Below are 19,881 nucleotides of genomic sequence, written 5' to 3' on the forward strand. Positions count from 1 at the left end.
TCTTACGTCTTGAATTCCTTGAGAGCGCTGTCTATGCTTATTCCTCTTTTATTACTCCCCCAGGACCGATCTCAATGTCTTGCAGACGGTATAAACTCAATATATTTTGCTATCATTTTTTTCTTTCTACAGAAGGAATTACCCTACTTTATAGATACGGAAATGGAGAAATAGCAAGACTTGCCCAGAGTCTCAGAGATGGCTTTGTGGTCTTTATCATTCCACTAAATGGGCCAGTAAAATTATCCCAGTCACTAAGTTATTGTATCAGAGAACTTGAAATGGAAGTTCCCAGACTTGCTTGGCCACCCTCACATGACTTCAGGCCATTCTTTGTAAAGCCACAAACCTCACAGCCTTTGAGGTCACTAAAAGCTTTATCTCCATTTTCACTGGAATGATCAGCACAGGGACGTTCAAGTCTATTTACTCAGATTTGCCTCAAAGCAAAATGTCAGTTGTCACAGAGTGGATGGGGCTGGGCTGCTCCAACCAGTATTTGGTGGATGGCTTCCAAGTCCAGGTAATGCAGGGAGCGGCAGGTGAGTCACTTCTAGTGGCCCACACTCTGAGTCATTCTCCACCAAATTCCTCAGGATAGTGCTAAGAAAAGACCAAGCTGGAGCATCCCAACCCCAGGGAATTGTGAAATAAGCCACTTTTGGCTCTTCTCTCCTCGCCTTCTCTTCTCTGTGCTATCTCCCTGGCCCTACCTGCTGCCCCTCAGGGTGACATTCTTGTCTTCTCTGTCTCTCTGTCTCTCTGTCTCTCTCTCTTTCTCTCTCCCCTGATTCTTCAGGACCAGGGGTTAACTTTGAAAAAGAGTTCTTACTCTTGGTCAAGGCAACTTCTTTCTTGCCAAGAAATATATTTTCATCTCACTACAGCCTTATAGAGTTAATGCCCTTGTTTTCATTCTCTAACCCAAGGATGACAGGTAAGTTTCATCGCCATGTGTTAATTCCAATTGATCGGTAGTGGAGCCTGGGATGCTGAGCTGATAGGGATGCTGAAGCCATTTCTGGACTCAGTGGTGAAGAGGGCTAAAATAGAGTTGGTGCTCTGGGCATGGGCATGTCTGCCATGTATCTATCTGTCTTCCCTGACCTCACAGGAAGTGTTTTTAATGCTAGGAATCTCCAGAGAGGCAGGAGGAAGGGGACTGCCGCAGCTGATGGACGTGACTGATACAGTTAAGTAGATCAGACCCTAGGGCATTCTGCAAAATATCTGACTCAAGAAGCTTCAAACTTTATCATATGCAGGGTCAGTTTACAACAGAAACACTATCCAGCAAATACAATGTTCTTTTGAGTTTTTAACTCAGGTTGTCGAAAGCGCTGCTCCATTTGTACACACTTTTTATTGCTTTGTTCAAAAGTAAAGTGTGGGGGCACCTGGGTGACTCAGTTGGTTAAGTATCCGACTCTCGATTTCAGCTCAGGTCATGATCTCACGGTTCGTGAGTTCAATCCCCGCATCGGGCCAAGCCTGTTTGGAATTCTCTCTCTCTCACTCTCTCTCTCTCTCTCTCTCTCAATCTGTCTTCTCTCAAAAATAAATAAGTAAACTTAAAGAAAAAATAAAGTGTAAAACTCTACCTTTTGGTTCTAGCTATCAATTGACTGATTACTTACGTCTTCTTTTCTCTGTAGAGTCCCAACTAGACACATTATTTTTAATTCCTCTTTTCTTAAAACAATGTTGTCTAATATTATTGCCTAGCTACCACATACCACTGAGCTGAAAATACTGCAAGAGTTGGAAAGCAACCTTGATTTACCGTGTATTCCCAGAAATACGAAATATTTGAGAAACAAATGAATTCTCATCTCTACCTTACAGATCTGATATGCTCCCAGGCAACAGGACCCATTCCTTGCGTCTGACGTCTATTTAATTTGCAGACGTGCTGGAGTCACCTGAGACAATGGCAAAGCTGCAGCTACCACCACCAAAGTCCTTGTGGCTACCCTTACAACTTTTGCACTTGCCATTGAAGAAGGGGCTGCTTCAGGGGCGCTTGGCTGGCTCAGTTGGTAGAGGATATTACTCTTGATTCTGCAGTTGTAGGTTTGAGCCCCATGTTGGGTGTAGAGATTACTTAAAAGTGAAATCTTAAAAAAAGAGGGAGAGAGCTGCTTCAAAGCCTGTCCCTCTGGAGCCTACCAAAGTGACCACTGCCTGTGGATCAAAACCATCCCCAGGAGCCAGGAGCTCCTTGCCTCCACCATTACAGCTACCACATAGACACCAGATCACCTGAGATGCCACCAGTGCAGCCTCTAGAGAGGCAAAGACCAGCCGAAGAAAACCTGGAAAGTGGAAAAAAACATGTCTTCAGTGCTAGTCTTGTACTGTCATCCAAGAAAGACTCTAAGCTCTGAGAGGGTTGGGACAATGACTTTCTTACTCATTTTTCCATCCCTAATATCTAGTACAGTGTATGGTCCCTAACTGGGACTCAAGAAATCATTGTTGAATGTATAGATGATGGGTGGAAGAATGGAAAGATGGAAAGATGGATGGATGGATGGATAAATGAATGAATACTGTTCTCTCTGGGTGGCTTATGTTAACATGTTGGTGTGAAAAAAACAAACCCCCAGATGGCTGCAGTCAGGAGAAACATTTGATAGTTTGACACAGGAAATAACTATCAAGCAAATGAAGTTTTTTTTAGTAACAGGAGAAGGCTTTATGATGTAGCAGTCAACCTGAAAGTTGTTTTCTTCCTGTCAAGGTCAGGGCACTATGATACATTGATGAGAAAGAAAAGAAATTCCTGGGTGATAGCAAACAAGCTACAGAAATCAGCATTGGAGAATTTTCCTTGGAGAATGGTTTCCTACACTCCAGGAAAGCTTGCATAGCAAATAGGAATGGGAATAGCTAGAGCTTTTTAAGTACAGTTCATAAAGAACCCCCACCTAAAAGATTCAGGGCAGAGTACTCTTAGACTCCATTGTCTCTACACGATTTCTCAATCCTGATCATAAAACGTCACCACTCTGCAGTGGATCAGTGGGGAGATGGGACGGGACTGGGCATAAAACATTATGAAACCCAAAGAGGCTCTGCAAGTAGTGTTGGACTAAAAGATTTCTTCTTTCTTAATTATTGTCAGCTATGGTTTTTACTGGTAACTCAGTCAGGATTTGTGAGTATGGGACAGAAACTGCTTTATTGAGGTATAATTTACATACCATAAAGTCACCTGCTAACAAGTATACATTCCAACGATTTTACTAAGTTCGTGCAATTGTACGAACATTACTGCAATCTAGTTTTAGAACATTTCTATCACCGTCAACATTTCTGTCATTGCTGCTTGCAGTCAATGGCCACTCCCATGCCTAGCCCAGGTAATTACTGTTCTGCTTGTCTGTCTTTAAAGATTTGCCATTTTCAGAAACGTCATATAAACAGAAACATGCAAGATATAGTCTTTTGTTTCTGTCTTCTCCACTTTGCATGATGATTTTGAGGTTCACCTATGTTGTCCATATAGCAATAATCTGAGGGGTTTTATGACTGCTTAGTATTTCATTGTATAATGCTACATTTTGTTTAATGGTCATTTGAATTTTGTCTTTTTTTGTTATTGTAAACAATGGTTCTATGAGCATTTTTATACAAGTCTTTCTGTAAACATATGTTATTTATTTCTCTTAGGTATATACCTAGGAAAAGAATTGGTGGGTCATATGCTAAATTTATGTTTAAGACATTGCCAAACAATTTGCCAAAGTGGATGCACCATTTTACAGTTTTACCAGCAAAGAGTATGTTCCATGTCCTCCATACTTGATAAACCAGTCTTCTGGGGTTTTTTAAATATTTTTAATGCTTATTTATTTTTGAGAGAGAGAGGGAAAGAGACACAGACTCCAAAGCAGGCTCCAGGCTCTGAGCTGTCAGCACAGAGCCCGACACAGGGCTCGAACTCAGAGTGTGAGATCACGATCTAAGCCAAAGTCAGATGCTTAACCGACTGAGCCACCCGGAAGCCCTGATAAATCAATCTTTTGGATCAGAGGCATTCTAGTGAGCTTATAGTGGAAACTCATTGTGATTTTTAATTTGCGTTTCCCAAACCCAGGATGTCAAACATCTTTCCCTGTGTTTATTAGCCACTTAGGTAGCTTCTTGGTGAAATGTCTTTCAAATCTTCTGCCCATTTTTTAGTTAGGTAGTTTTAATTGAACTGTAAGCAGGGTTGTTTTTCTGGACACAAGCCCTTCATCAGATATATGATTTACAAATATTATCTCCTGTGTCTGTGGACTAATATTAGTCTGTGGCTTATCTGTTCATTCTCTTAATGGCACTTTTGGAAGAGCAATTTTTTTTAATTTTGATAAAGTCTGATTTATCAATTTTTTTTCTTTTATAGACTGTGCTTTTGGTGTTGCATCTGTATTTTTCCTTTTTATTTTCTTTGTTTTACTTCTTTTCTTAATGTTTTGGTATCCATGTATTTTTTAATTTGTTGCATCTGTATTTATGTCTAAGTTAAACATAAGTTGTCGTGCTTGTTTTCATAACAGAGCCTTTATCTGATCGCTCTCCTCTTTCTTTCATAAAATTGCATGTTAAAAAGCGCCCCACTGGGTATTTTTAAAGTGAGGTGGACCCATTTGACAATTTCAATAAATATGATGATGCCTCAAAAGCCAGATAATAATAGTAATTTATCAAGGGCTTACTGTGTGCCAGGCACTGTTTTAAGCACTTTGCTGGTATTATTAACTCATTGAATCCTAACGCTTTCATGTAGTAAGTACTGTTACTATTCCCACTCTAGAGGGGAAAAACCAGACACACAGCATACTTACATAAGTTGCCTGGGAGGTGGCCGAGCTGGGCTTTGAAGTCAGGCAATCTAGCTCCAAAGCCTGAACTCCCAACTGCTATACTATACTGCCTGTGAGCAACTTCCCTGCAGAATGACTCTCCACGTAAAATCAGTCGGGGGGGGGGGGGTGTCTAATGTGGTGTCATCCCCGCCCCTCATCTCTGCCCACAGAGGGTTCCTGTTTCTGTTGTGTGAACTTCCCGCTGCACCAATCCCTTCCCCTCCCCATGTTCAGCCATTGCTGATTAAGCCAACTGCAAAGAATAATCTGAGCCCAGCATATCCTACTCTCACTCTCTCTTGAGCCTGAAGAAATATTGAAACTGAGAGCCACGTCAAGTCACTGGATTGCTATGGGCCGGGACCTCCATCAACTGCCGCTGCAGTCCCAGGACTTTCCTTGACTCTTCCCTTCCTGAGGCCTGGCTGTTCTATAATTCCATAGTTCCCTGAGATACCTCTGTATTCTTCTAATACTGTCCCCTTTCTGCTTAAGGTAGCTCAGGTTGTTTTCTGTTACTTGCAACCAACAGACGGTCACTACTACAGGCAGCCATGTCTGTCCAGGGTCCCCAGGCTGCCTCATCATTACGTGGGTTTCATGACCCCTGCCCACGCCTGCTGGCCTCACTGGGCCCTCCCTGAGCGCTAGTGACACTTGTCAAGTGTGTCTTTGTTGAGGCTGAGATAGTCTTTCTAGGCTTTCCAGGAGACAACTAGCTTCTCTGAGAGAGAGTGTGAAAGAAACCCTGTCCCTCCTTCCTACTCCCAGGTAGCCCGTGGCTACTGTCACAGGGGATTTCTGAAGACAATGGCACGTTGTTTTCCAAACTGAGTGGCTTTGATCGTGGCCGCTTGAGGTCAGGAAAGGGAAGAGAAGCAATATTTGAGGGCAACGGGGGCTGTACTGTTCCCACTCCCTCTGCTTTCCCTGGGCAGTGGCTCCTTCCCTCTTCGCAGAGGGCAGGCTGGAGAGCAAAGAGCCACCACTCTATTCCACCAGTGATAGCGGTTGTGACTTCACAACCGGTGGCAACTCCCAAAGTGACGCCAGCCCTCGTGACAGCAACACATGACAAGACGTTGTGGCTTGGGGCCTATGGTTTGAGATAAAGAGCATGGACATTGGAGCCAAATCAACCTGTATTCAAACTACAGCTCACTAATACACACACACACACACACACACACACACACACACACACAGAGGCAAGTTCTGAACCTGTTTCCTCTTCTTTAAAATACAGTTGATGACAGTAGCAACATTGGAGGGTTGAGGATTGATTTGTAAAACACCGGGAACACTGTCTCCCCCATATCGTTCAGGTTTATCCTTTTCAAAACCAGCGACTCCACAGCTCTATTGTTTCTCTCTCTCTCTCTCTCTCTCTCTCTCTCACACACACACACACACGCACACACACACGAAAGGGTCATACTTCCGAGTGTAGAATTGAGACATTTCACAATCATGGTCCTATAATTCGTCAAAGTCAGTAGATGCACACTCAGTGCCAGAAAGAAGGACACGATCTAGGCCAGAGGAAAGTTCCCTATAGTCGCAACTTGGAGAGCGTCTCTCGGATTATGCTGCAGATATTACCAGACAAGTTTTAAAACCTAGCTAAAGTTTCAGAATATTCATAAATCAATATCATCTGCCTTGCTTCTTATTATCGAACCTTTGAAAGAAAGTGGCTGAAAATCGCACCTCCCGAACACGACGGGGTACTTTTATAATTATTCCAATACCTTCGTTCTTTCCACCAAACTTCACAAGCTCATTGGAACTTCATCCCTTCCATCAGTGTCTCTGGATCAGCTACCTTTGTTGCTGATGTAGGTAGTGAGCGACATCACCCTCAGGAATCACATCATTAAGACATGTAAATCTGTGCAAAATTCCTAAAAACTCATCAGAAAAATCTGCCAATCTAGCCTCTAAAAGTGAGTCCAGATGTAACTAAATGATAAGAAAATCATAGTGGCTAACATTTATTGAGTACTGACTATGTGCAAGGTGACATGCAAAGGCTTTGAAATGGATTGTTTTATTTAATTCTCCCAAGTCTCTATTCTTATTCCAATTTTTAGGTAAAGAAACTCAAACTTAAGATGTGGAAATAGAGCAGGTTCTCACAGCTAATAAGGTACTGAGTCAGAATTTAAACCGAGGCTTTCTCACTCAGAGCCCAAGTTCTTCACCGACACGTTTTTGCATTATGGCAAAATACACGTAACCCCAAATTGGCCAATTTAACCACCTTTAAGTGTACCGTTTTGTGGCATTAAGTACAGTTACCTTATTCCACAGCCATCACCAGCATCCATTTCCAAAACATTTCATCTTCCCACACTGAAACCCTGTACCCATTAAAAACTACCACCCCATTACATCCTAGCCCCTGGCAACCACCATGCTACTTTCTGTCTCTAGGGAGCAGTCATATAAGTGGAATCATACAGCATTTCTCCTTTTGTGGCTAGCTTATTTCTCCTAGTGTAATGTCCTCAAGATTCACCCATGTTGTAGCAAATGTCAGAATTTCCTTCCTTTCTAAGGTTGAATAATATTCCATTGTATGTATACACCACATTTTGCTTATCCATTCTTCTATTGATGGACACTTGGTTTGTTTTCATCTCGGCCGTCGCGAATAATGCTGCTTTGAACATGGGTATAATAAATATCTGTTCTAGTCCCTGCTTTGAATTCTTTTGGGAATATACCCAATAGCAGCCAAGATATTTTAAATACTTTTCTTCTCTTTGCTATTGGTCAGTTATCCTTTGCCTTTTGTTTGATTGTTTGTTCGTTCGTTCGTTTGTTTTGTGGATGTCTCCTTTTATGAAGCAATTATAAATCTGTAATTATCTAGAAAGATTATTGTGTCATCTTGTTTTTAAGTTTATGTATTTATGATTCTTATGTCATCGCAAGCGGGAAGAGGCTGGGCTGGCTCACATCTTTGGTAGATGCAGGCACATTCAGGCAGGCTGGTGAAGCAGACAGAATTTTTCAGGCCAAATATATTTTAAATGTAATTTCCCTCCCTTGGCTAAGATGATCCTTTGACATGCTTTCTTAGGCATTAAGGACATGACAAGCCGCTGAAGAATTTAGATAGAGATAGTTAGAAGGGGAAAGGGATTCTAGTGAAAAATGTTGTGGTTCTGAGGTCTACTGAGAAGCAGGAAGGAAATGTATAAGCACATTGGTGATGTTAAAGTCTGTCTTTAAAAAAAGCAAAGGATATAATTTAAAAAGAAAAAAGGATCAGCTAGAGCAGGGCACTGAGAGATAAATGCCCTCAGAAGACTGCTTTTGCTGCTGTTAAACTTTTATCAGACTTTTACCACTTTTTATCAGAATCCCACTAAATAATTATTTTCTCAAATATATTTACCTTAAGCCAAAATAATCTATTCCCCCTGATATACACTTGGGTAGGACCCTGTTTTTTCTTTTTCATCTGGGTAAAGCAACCACCAGAATTTCCTTTGGTAGTTTCCCCCCATTTAAACCACCCTTCATCACCTCATCACTGTCTTTATTACCATAGCAGCATAGCCCGGTGGGGAGACCAAGAGCCCCTCAGAAAGAGAGACCTGGCCTTGACTCAGGACTGACACTGTGATCCCATATTTTTTACTTAATCCCCCTCAATCTGTTTCCTACCCTAAAGGCAGAGATTAAAAAACCCAACTCGAAGGTTTTTATAAAGGATCAAATGAGATAACTTCCTAGTATGTAGTATAGGCTTAATATCTAGACTTCTTTGGGCGCCTGGGTGGCGCAGTCGGTTAAGCATCCGACTTCAGCCAGGTCACGATCTCGCGGTCCGTGAGTTCGAGCCCCGCGTCAGGCTCTGGGCTGATGGCTCAGAGCCTGGAGTCTGTTTCTGATTCTGTGTCTCCCTCTCTCTCTGCCCCTACCCCGTTCATGCTCTGTCTCTCTCTGTCCCAAAAATAAATAAAAACGTTGAAAAAAAAATTTTTTTTAAATATCTAGACTTCTTGCCTGGATTTGGGGCTGAATGAATTGTTTTCAATCCATCTTCTATATTTTCTTCACATAATGTAAATATGTGAAAGGGAGGTTCTTACTTTTTCAGTCTTGTATTTCTAGATAAAGGTGTGTAATGTAAAAGCTATAGGATTTTTGCCACAGAATATTTAGGAAGGTATTGACGGAAAGGGATGCCATTTGTACAAAAGCTGAAAGAAACAAAAAGGCACATCACAAAAGAAAAAATACAGATAGTCATTCACTCAACGAAAGGAGGAGAGACGATTAGAGTTTAAGAGACATTCAATAGGCATAATAATTAAATGTAATGTTTGGACTTGTTTGGATGATGAACTTAACAAATCAACAGTAAAAAGTCATCTTTGATACAATCAGGAATTTTTGAGGACTGAAAATATTTTTTATTAACTCTTCAGACTCTGGTTTCCTCTTTCTTTCAATCAAGGAAAACTGGTATATAACATTATATTAGTTTTAGATGTACAATATAATAATTCAACAATGATATACACCACGATGGAAATATTTTTTGTTTGTTTATTTTTGGGTTTTTTTTCAAATTTTTATTTAAATTCTAGCTAGCTGACATATAGTGTTAATATCGGTTTCAGGAGTAGAATTCAGTGATTCATCCCTTACATATAACACCCAGTGCTCAACACAAGTGTCCTCCTTAATACCCATCACCCATCAAGCCCACCCCCCCTCCCCTCCAGTAACCCTCACGTTTTTCTCCATGGTCAAGAGTCTCTTATCGTTTGCTTTCCTCTCTTTCCTCCCCCAACTCCTTATTTAGAAAATAAGGTATATTACTTTTATTATAAAATATTTAAGTCACACAAAAGGTATAAACATAACACGTAACCGTGTATACATCACCTATCACAATGGAAAATTTAAATATGGACAAGATCATGACTTGAGCCAAAATCAAGAGCCAGATGTTCAAACAATCGAGCCACTCAGGTGCCCCCAAAGTGTTTTATTTTTAAGACCACTGTTCAGAGAATGGATGGGGGAGGGACAGAAGTGAAAGTACACAAGCCAAGCTGCTGAGGGAAATAGAGAAGACTGGGCATATTTTAGTGACTTTGGAAGTGGAATCAATAGGACTTGGTAAGGAATTTGCTATGCAGAGTAAGATAGAGGAAAGTGCTAGATTTCTGTTTTAGGAAGCTGCCACCTTCTATTAAGATGAGGATTCCTGGAGGAAAAGCAGTTAGGGGGAAGGTCAACAAAGGAAATCTTTCCAGAAGGCAATTGGCTCTATGCATCCAGAGCTCGGCAGAGAAATCTGAGCTGCAGACATAGATCTATGAGTTTCTGGCATTTATTTAAAGTTTATTTATTTTTTTGGGGGGGGGGGGGAGAGGCAGAGAGAAAGAGAGACAATCCCCAAGCAGGCTCTGTGCTGCCAGTGGGGGGCTTGAACCAAGCAGGCTCTGTGTTGCCAGTGGAGGCGGGGGGAGGGGGGGGCAGCAGGAGGGGAGTTGCAGCTTGAACCACGAACCCGTGAGATTTGGACCTGAGCGGAAATCAAGAATCAGACCCTTAACCTACTGAGCCACCCAGGCACCCCCCTGTGAGCTCCTGACATTTAGCTGGCATAGAAAGCCATGGGAAAGACTAGAACTTCCCAGAAGAAAGTAGACAACAAGAAAGGGGCCCAGGATCCAGCTCTGGGGGGCTCCAACCCTTAAAGGTCAGAAGGAAGAAGAGATAGCCCAAAGAGAGTGAGAAAAACCAGCCAGAGAGAAAAGAGGAAAACCACAAGGAAAAGGTGCTGTGAGAACTAAGCAAACAGTGTTAGAAATGCTGATTATGGGTGATGGGCATTGAGGAGGGCACTTGCTGGGATGAACACTGGGTATTGCATGGAAGTGATGAATCATGGGAATCTACCCCCAAAACCAAAAGCACACGGTATACACTATATGGTAGCTAACTTGGCAATAAATTATATTTAAAAAATAAAAATAAAAATAAATAAATGTGCAAAAAATAAATAAATAAATACTGATTAGTAGTAATTGAAAGAGTCCAGGTATACCTTGTTTTATTGTGCTTCACAGATACTGTGTTTTTACAAACAAGCTTTGTGGCAACCCTGCATCGAGCAAGACTTTTGGCACCATTTTTCCAACAGCATTTATTCACGTGGTGTGAATGTATCACATTTTGGTAATTCTCACACTATTTCCAACCTTTTCATTATGATTATAGTCGTTATGATGACGTGAAATCAGTGATTATACTTGCTGAACACTCAGATGATGGTTAACATTTTTTAGCAATAAAGCATTTTTAAATCAAGTTATGTACATTGTTTCTTAGACACGCTATTAATAGCACGATTCATAGACGATAGAATATGTGTAAACATAATTTTATATGCACTGGGAAACCAAAAAAAAATCAAAATTGATTTGCTTTATTGCAATATTCACTTTATTGTGGGGGTCTGGAACGGAACTGGCCGTATCTCCGAGGTATGCCTGTATTTTTAGAACTGTGTTTTTAGTACCTATGGATTAAAATAGGCTTTTTTAGGCTTCCTTAATAATCAAGTCATATTTTCAGATACTCATGCTGTAAACTTTACATCATTGTTTCCACTGCATACATATTTTCAAGTTATAAGCTACTGACATAAAGAAACTTTAGAACACAGCCAATCCTTAATTGAGGACCGTCATAAGCAAAGCAAAAGGAAGGTTTAACTATAACACTTGTTGAATTCTTACCATGTTTGCACAGTTTTATTGTGCCAGAAGTTGTAGGAGGAACCAACATTTATTGGGAATCTTCCAGATGACGACAGCTAACATTTATAGAGTGTTTACTTTGTGGTGGGCACTATTTGCATTGTTAACTCTTTTAATCCTCACAATAATGCTGTAATGTAGGTTCTATTATTGTACTCATTTTACCAATGAGGAAACTGAGTTGCCAGAAGTAAATTCTCTAGGATGAATGGAGCCTGTGTTTGAATACTTGCAGTCTGATTTCTGATTCCAGAACCAATCCACTCATCGCTGCTCTGTAGTACTTTCGTTTTTGTATCTGCTCTCTTATTTTTAAAAATTTCAAAGCCCTACGTTATAGACATTGTCACATGCATTTTGAAGATTACTAAAAGGGAACATGGAAAGGTCAAATAACTGCCAGAGGTCACAAATACATTATGATCAGCTTGGAGGGTCTAACAAAGATTAGAAAGATCCCCTAAACTACATTTTATTTCTACTATGTGATGCCAGGCAATATGGTAGGTAGAAAAGTTGTAAGATACCATCTTGGTTCCCAAGAATCTCAGGTTAGAGAGAAAACAAAAGCTATTTAAATAAAGTGATGTCTGATAAGTACCAAATGAGTGGTAAAAACAATAATTATTAGAGAAATTCAGAGAAGCAAGAAACCACTGGATCCTAAACAATGACTAAGCTTTAAATAAGTACAAAAGAGACAAGAGAGATTTTCTGGATGAAAAAACAGCATTAGTTAAAGAATGGTAGTACAGCATGGCGCCAAAAGAAGGCAGACAAAGAGAATACATTTCAATTCTGCCCACGTATCTCTATATGGCCTTGGTCACTTAGTCTTCTAAGCTTTAGCCTTCTCATCTGTGTAATGGGTCATTAAAACCTACCTCTTGGAATTTGGCCATTAATATGGAGGTATGTGGTTCACACACAGGATTCAGGGGTAACTTGGGCTAGATGCCAAATGCTATCGCAATGATAAAGTCTGAGAGAATGCCTAACTTCTGAGCATCTGTGGCATGATGATATTAGCTGTTTTATTTGGAGACAGCCCGGATTCCGAAAGTACTTATATGTGATGTTAAAAGATTTTCTTACTCTAAATTTCTTTTGAAAGTTTCATGACAGCGGGTATTTCATAAAGTTGGTTCTTCCGGTGATTTTCTCCTTTAACACTCATTTGCACAATGGCTTGGGGAATGTCATTTTCATTTGCATGGTTTTTCTCAGCCACAGCTTAAGAAAGGGAGAAATTTTAAGCACTATCTGTTCCTTACATCATAGACATTCGCAATGACAAAATTATAGAACTCTTAGCTTTCTTTAATGTGGCATAGGCAGGTTTGGTGGTTAAGCCTACCAACTGCCAAAATAGAACACAGACAGAATTTGAAATATATCTTGAGACAAATAAGCAGTTATTACACAGAGTAGAAAACATGCCAAACTGCCTCGTTTTTCTTATATGGGAATAGTTGGTGTCCCCAAAACAGAAATCTTAGAAGCAAACAAACCACCCTAGGGGAGTATGAGTTCTGAGTAACAATGGTCTAATATGCTCTTACTTCGTCTCTTGTGTGATAAAAAGCAAAATTTAGAAAATAACTGCATGGAGTTTGAAACACGATCTTTGACCAAGAGAACAGAATGAACCTGAGGAGTTAAGCCATGGTTTTTTGTCTTTTGCATCAACAAGTAGTCTTCTTATCCTTCTCAGTCTGCACCTCCAACTATGCAAGATATTACAAAGGAATATAACTATTTTAATATACTATACACTATATACAGTGGTGTATATATATTATACATACATGTAAGTATTACATATACACTATACACATACATATTATATATATGTATCTATATAAATACACACCCGTACATGAATACACACAAAAGAGGACAAAAATAGTAAGGAAGTGCCTTGAAAGAATCAAATTTCAGTATTGTTCATTTGTGAATGAAATAATATGGTAATATTTAAGGTTAATGACTTCCAATGCTACTGTTACCATACTTAACTGGAAGTTAAACAGCATGACTCTTGTTAATGCTAATAATCATGAACTGCTAATTCATGAAAATCATGAAAGTTGTAAATATGAGGGTTTTTTTTAATCTAATTTTAGATTTGCAATAAGACCTTTATGTGGGCTTTTGAAATAGAACTACTGAGGTATAGATGTTATTTGAAGTATAACTTTTTTGTGTGGTTTTTTTTTTGTTTTTTTATAACTTTTTTTTTTAAGTTTATTTATTTTGAGAGAGAGACAGAGAGAATGAGCAGGGGAGGGGCAGAGAGAGAGAGAGAGAGAGAGAGAGAGAGAGAATCCTAAGCAGGCCCCGACACAGGGCTCAAACTCACAACTGACACGGGGTTCAGACTCACAACCATGAAATCATGAGCCAAAACTAAGAGTCAGATGCTTAACCGAATGAGCCACCCAGGGCGCCCCTGAAGTATAACTTTTAAGGAAACAACATGAAAAATCAGAAATACTATATCAAGTTAAATGCAGCATGAATTATGGATAAGCACACTATGAATTAACTTCTATTAAAAAGGAAAAGATTAACTCTGAGCTTCATCTAGTCCCAGGGGCTAAGACATGACCATGTCCTACATTCCATCTTACAACAGTTCCGTAAGGCAGAGTTTATTATCCCCATGTTATATGTGAGAAAACCAAGGCTCTCCATGGTTGAAGAATTTGCCCAAGACCATGCAGCTAACAAGTGGTGAAGCTGAGGTTTCTTGTGTTCTCCACCACTCCATAGTGCCTTAGGAATAGAAAATTCAACAAATACATTTTTTTTTTTCAGAGACAAAGGACTTTATTGCTCACAGCAAAAGCAGTAGCCAGAGGATCATGCTTGCACTGGTTCTACATATCCCTCAAGTCCTGTGGGGACAATGAAAATAGACTTGCCTAGATGCCTACACATGCAGAGGGATAGTAATACAGGAGGGAAACCCTGAGCTTGGGAGATGTGCTGCTTTTATAGTGAATAGAAGCAATTCTGCTTTTGTGGGGGGTGTTACCTCATCCTTCAATATTGCTCAATACAAATACAACCCTGAGAGATCTCTCAACAAATACATTTTGAATGCCTATGATGTGAAAAGCACCATACCAAATGCAAGAAATACACATCCTGATCGTACGGATCTTCTCTTCTAGTAGTTGGGGGAACCCAACGCAAAGTGAAAATGCGGGCCTCTTGGGCTGCCTAGGTGGCTCAGTCAGTTAAGCATCCAACTCTTCATTTCGGCTCAGGTTATGATCTCACAGTTCGTGAAATAGAGATAGAGAGACCTGAGGCAGACTCTGTGCTGACAGCTCTGACCCTCTCTCTCCTTTTCTCTCTCTGCCCTTCTCCAGTTCATGCTGGCTCTCTCTCTCTCTCTCTCTCTCTCTCTCTCTCTCTCTCAAAATAAATAAAAAAAAATGCAGGCCTCCTGCTCAAAAATTATTTTTTTTTAAATTTTTTTTTTCAACGTTTATTTATTTTTGGGACAGAGAGAGACAGAGCATGAACAGGGGAGGGGCAGAGAGAGGGAGACACAGAATCAGAAACAGTCTCCAGGCTCTGAGCCATCAGCCCAGAGCCTGACGTGGGGCTCGAACTCACGGACCGCGAGATCGTGACCTGGCTGAGGTTGGACGCTTAACGGACTGCGCCACCCAGGCGCCCCTCAAAAATTATTTAAAATTTCAAGATGGTAACATCAGAACATTAAACTGATCATTGAGCCTTTCTAAGCACAGGACCCCGATACACATCCATGAAGCTGGCCCTGAGCACAGTAGGGCAAACAGCCCCACTGCCTGGTTTTGTACAACCAGGGGCTAAGAATGGTTTTCACATTTTTAAATGGAAGAAGGAGAAGCAGGAGGGGGGGGGAGGGGAGAAGAAGGGGGGCGGGGATTTGTGACATGTGCAAATTATATGAAATTAAAATTTTAGTGTCCATAAAGAAAGTTTTATTAGAACACAGCCACACTCATTTGTTACGTATCCTATGGCTGTTTTTGCACAACAAAGTTAGAGTTGAGTAGCTGCAACAGGGACCATCTGGCAAAAGCCCTAAATATTTACCATTCGGCTCTTTACAGAAAAAGTTTGCAAACTCCTGTTCTGGAGGAAGGTAGAAAACAAGTGACAAAAAAAAAAAAAAAAAAAAAAAAAAGAGCCATAGGGTGTTACAGGGATTCAAAAGAGAAGAAACCACGTTCGATTGAAAATATCAGACCATATTAGATTAGAAAGACAGTCTTTCCTGGAGAAAGTAAATGGACCTTGAATAGCGGGCAGGAGTGGGAAGGAACGCTTCAGGCAAAGGAGATCACCTATACCACACCAGAGCAGTGGGACAGCACTATATTTGGGCGAAAAGTCCACTCTGACTGTAAGGCAGTGTTCGTAAGAAGGAAAATAAGATATTATACAAGGATTTTATTTTGGTAGGGCAACAGGGTAACTGAAGGCTTTTTGAGGAAGAGACTGACTTGCTCAATATGCGTTAAGATAACTCATCTGGCAACGACGTGTAGAATAAATCACAGGAGGCATAGACAGGAGGCCACCAGGCAAGGTAGGAAGGTGTGGCTAAAGTCAAGGAGTTGAGACGTAGTGCCAACCTAAACAAGTGTGGTCTCGGTAGAAAAGAATTACTTATAGATGTGCCAACTGACTGGTGATTTGAGAAAAGGCAGAGAAAGGAGGATCAGGCTGGGAAACTGTTTAATTTAAAAGATGGTGATACGATTAACAAAAGAAGAGGAGAAGAAACTAGTTTGATGACAAAAGATGGTGAGTTCAGTTGGCATGCATGACCAGTTGAAGTTGCCAGTGGAATATCCTGGTGAAGATTTCAAGAAGAGTTTGGTGCTGAGACATGCAGATTCTCGCATTCTCTGCATAAAGATAATAGTTTGATACAAGTGTAATGATTTCTAGTCTATTAAAAGAGAAACAAATGTATTTTTAATTAAAATAAAGTATTCCTTCAGAGTCTAAATAATCCTAACTCCAAACTTCTAAAACGAGCTTTGAAAAAAAAAAAAAAAATCAAATGCCGGAAAGTCAAGGAAAGTTGAGAGAAAGAAGAAAAAACACTGGTATACTCAAGTAACATCTGCTTCCATGAACTTAAGAGTTTCAGGCTTTCAGACTTGATCAAAGTTTCATGCAAAGTCAAGTCAAATTTATTAAAAATTCATTCATTTAGGTTTTATAATAATTCCTAAAGACTGCTCTGAAATTTGCCTTTGAAATTTCCATTAAAAAGGGGTTTTCTAAGGAAATGGAAATTGCAGAAATATGTAACATTCAATTCATCTAAATTGCGAGATACCTAGAAAGCACTTACATACAGAAAACAGGCAAATTATAATTCATTCTTGAATATTCTTTAACTTGGTTAGTTTTCAATTGCTAGTATTCTTTACAGGAGTGAAATTAATCATACTTCTCATTACTCTTCCAAATTTATCAAAGTTCATAAAAACTTATTTTAAGAATCAAGTGGGGGCACCTGGATGGCTCATTGGGTTAAGCGTCTGACTCCTGATTTTGGCTCAGGTCACGATCTCACGGCTTGTGAGATCGGAACCCCCAAACGGGCTCTGTGCCAACATCGATGAGTCTACTTGGGATTCTCTCTCCTCTCTGCCCCTCCCCTGCTCGCACTCTCTCTCTCAAAATAAATAAATTCATTAAAAAAAAGAATAAAGTTAAACTGAACAACTAAGCAAATGTTAGTTTTCAATTACCTCCCGTCTGACTTTTTCCTGCACTTACTCTCTCTTTGAATCTCTTCTTCCATCAAAACTTCCTTTCATAAAAGAGCTGATATTTTGTAAGACGGGTATTTATATTTTAGTCTTTTCTCTAATAATGTAAGTTCCCTTGTCAAGTTCCCGCCCTTTTTGGAACAAGGCATTTTTGGAACAGAGAATGCTTTCTGTCGCCCAGTAGCCTCACCATAAACCTACCTATGAGTAACCCGCTAAAGTGCCCGAGTCATGCATTTAAATATGCAATTTACTTTATTCATATAAATAGTTGATTTAAGTACAAAGTTGTTTGGGATCATAGGTTTGTTAAATGAGTTTGGCAGGGTAATTTGGACAAAGAGTTCACCCGAGTTAAGACACCAGTGTTTGAAATACTTGTCAAGAGAAAAACCCTTTGAAGAATGAAAAAGACCGTGCCCTGGCCTGGCTTCCTTCACGGGAGCTCTAGGTGTGGAAACTGCACGCTCAGTTACTTCCCAGCCACTTTCCCCAGCACAAAGGAATACGCGAGCACCAACTGTTAGGTGGCGTTGGTGACTGAATTACAGTTCGCAATAAACGCATCTTTTAAGTTTCGGAGGATTTCTAAGCCCTTCGCACCACTGTAACCCGCTGAAGTCAGCGAAGCCGACACGCCTATGGGTCCCGAACCAGGTGGCCCAGGCGAAGCTGAAAGGGGGACGAGAGCAGGGAAAGAAACACCGCGGAGAAAACGCTGCCGCGAAGGGCGCCGCGTGGGTCCGGCCTGCGCTGCGGCGGCGCGCAAGGCCCCGCCCCCTCGGCTCCCCTCGCTCCGCCCCTCGGCCCCGCCCCTTCCTCGGCCGCGCACCCGCGCGCCCCGCCCGCGGACGGAAGCGAGAGCGAGGCTGAACGCCTGACGTCAAGGCGACACCGCCAAACCTCGCCCAGAGTCAGGCGTGTAAACCAGCCCGAGCGGCGGCGGCGGCAGCGGCAGGACCGCCGTGGCGCCGGAGCAGCGACCCGGAGGGAGCGCAAGGCACGGGGCGACGCGGGCTGCGGGGACCCGGTGACAGCGTGAGAGGTTCGCAGAGTGTGTGCGTGGCCGCTGAGGGGAGCGGCGGCGGTGGCGGCGGCGGCGGCGGCCGCGCGGGGCGGGGGCCGGGCGCCGGCTGAGGGGAGCGGGTGGGGTGCGGCGCGGGCCGGGCGGGGCGCGCGCGGCGGTCAGGGACCCTGGCGGCCGCGGCGGCGGCTTCACGGCGCGCGGCAGGTGGTGCGAGGGCCCGGCGGCCGGCCGGCGAACGCGCTGCCTCCCGGGCCGGCGGGGACGAGCCGCCGCCGCCGGGGAACAGCGCGCTTTGCGGAAGGGGTCAAATGTCTGAAATATGGCGGAGGAAGTGAGAGCCCGAGGACCCCCCCCCCACACCCGCTCGCTCCCTCCTGCCCGCGGCCGCCGCAGCCTCTCCCGCTGCCCGCCGTCCCCCGCCGGGCTCCCCGGAACACTAGTACCCCGCGCCGGAGCCCCTTCGCTGGCCACCCCTGTGCCCTCCTGGGTGTGGGTGGAAGTTAGAACGGAAACCAGAAAGTTGTCCTTTGAGAAGACCCAGCTTCCCCCAGCCCCGAGCCAGGACGGGGAGCGTTCGGGGAAACCACTCCCCGGCGCCCTGCAGGCTCCAGCCTGACAGGGAAAAAGTTTGCCTGAAACGGGACTGGTTTGCTCCATTTGTTGCGGGAAGTGGCAGGAGGAAGGCAGCGGAGGGAGCCCCACCTAGTCTGGCAGCAGCCACCGCGTAGGGAAAACTGTTAGGGCACCGCGTAGGGCCCCTGTTAAAGGGGCCTTTCCTTTCGTCAGCAAGAGGAAATCTCTCTTCTCTTACAGAGGGAGACAAAATCCAGGAAGTTTGTCGTCTTCTCTTTTTCGCCATCTCGATGTGTCTAATCTTAAAACTGTCAGCACCATGAATTTTATTTAAAACTGTCCCCAGTTAACTGGGCCATTTGGATTTTTCTTCTGAAAAGAACTGATGGCTTTTGGAGAAAAGATCATCCTTGCGAGTTTAAGTACAAGATTTGCTTCCCCTTCGCCGCCACCCCCCCCCCCCCGCCCCACACATTTATTAGTTTAGCAAAGCATTTTTGCCCTGCAACTCTTGTTTGGAAGGAACATAAGCAGTTCTGTATTACAGTAACGGGAAATTACATTTTTAACGGGGTAGAAGTTGACACTAAATGAACATCGTGATTTTAAAATTAATTCAGTCTAATTGGATTTTTGTTTTGCTGGTAGCATCTAATATATATCGAGTGCTTACAACTTAAAGCTTCTAACTTGTAAAGTTTTGACTTTTTTGTAATTAGAAAGCTGTTCAGACTTGCTCAACAAAATCTTATCTTAGCAAGAAGTAACAGAAAAGAAGGGAGATGTTCATTTAACTTCAAAGTCCTATCACTCCTGAAAGCTGACTCTTGAAT

General features: G+C 42.1%; 1 protein-coding gene across 1 annotated transcript in view; it reads left to right on the top strand.

The window, feature by feature from the left end:
- Positions 1-18,359: 18,359 nt before the first annotated feature.
- RAP1B (RAP1B, member of RAS oncogene family) overlaps positions 18,360-19,881 on the top strand; it is a 45,992-nt gene continuing 44,470 nt past the window's right edge. The window contains exon 1 of the mRNA XM_023257217.2: positions 18,360-18,493. The gene's annotated coding sequence lies outside the window, so the exon portion shown is untranslated. The remainder of the gene's footprint in view (positions 18,494-19,881) is intronic.

This window comes from Felis catus, chromosome B4, assembly GCF_018350175.1.
Source record: "Felis catus isolate Fca126 chromosome B4, F.catus_Fca126_mat1.0, whole genome shotgun sequence".
NCBI classification, from domain to species: Eukaryota; Metazoa; Chordata; class Mammalia; order Carnivora; family Felidae; genus Felis; species Felis catus.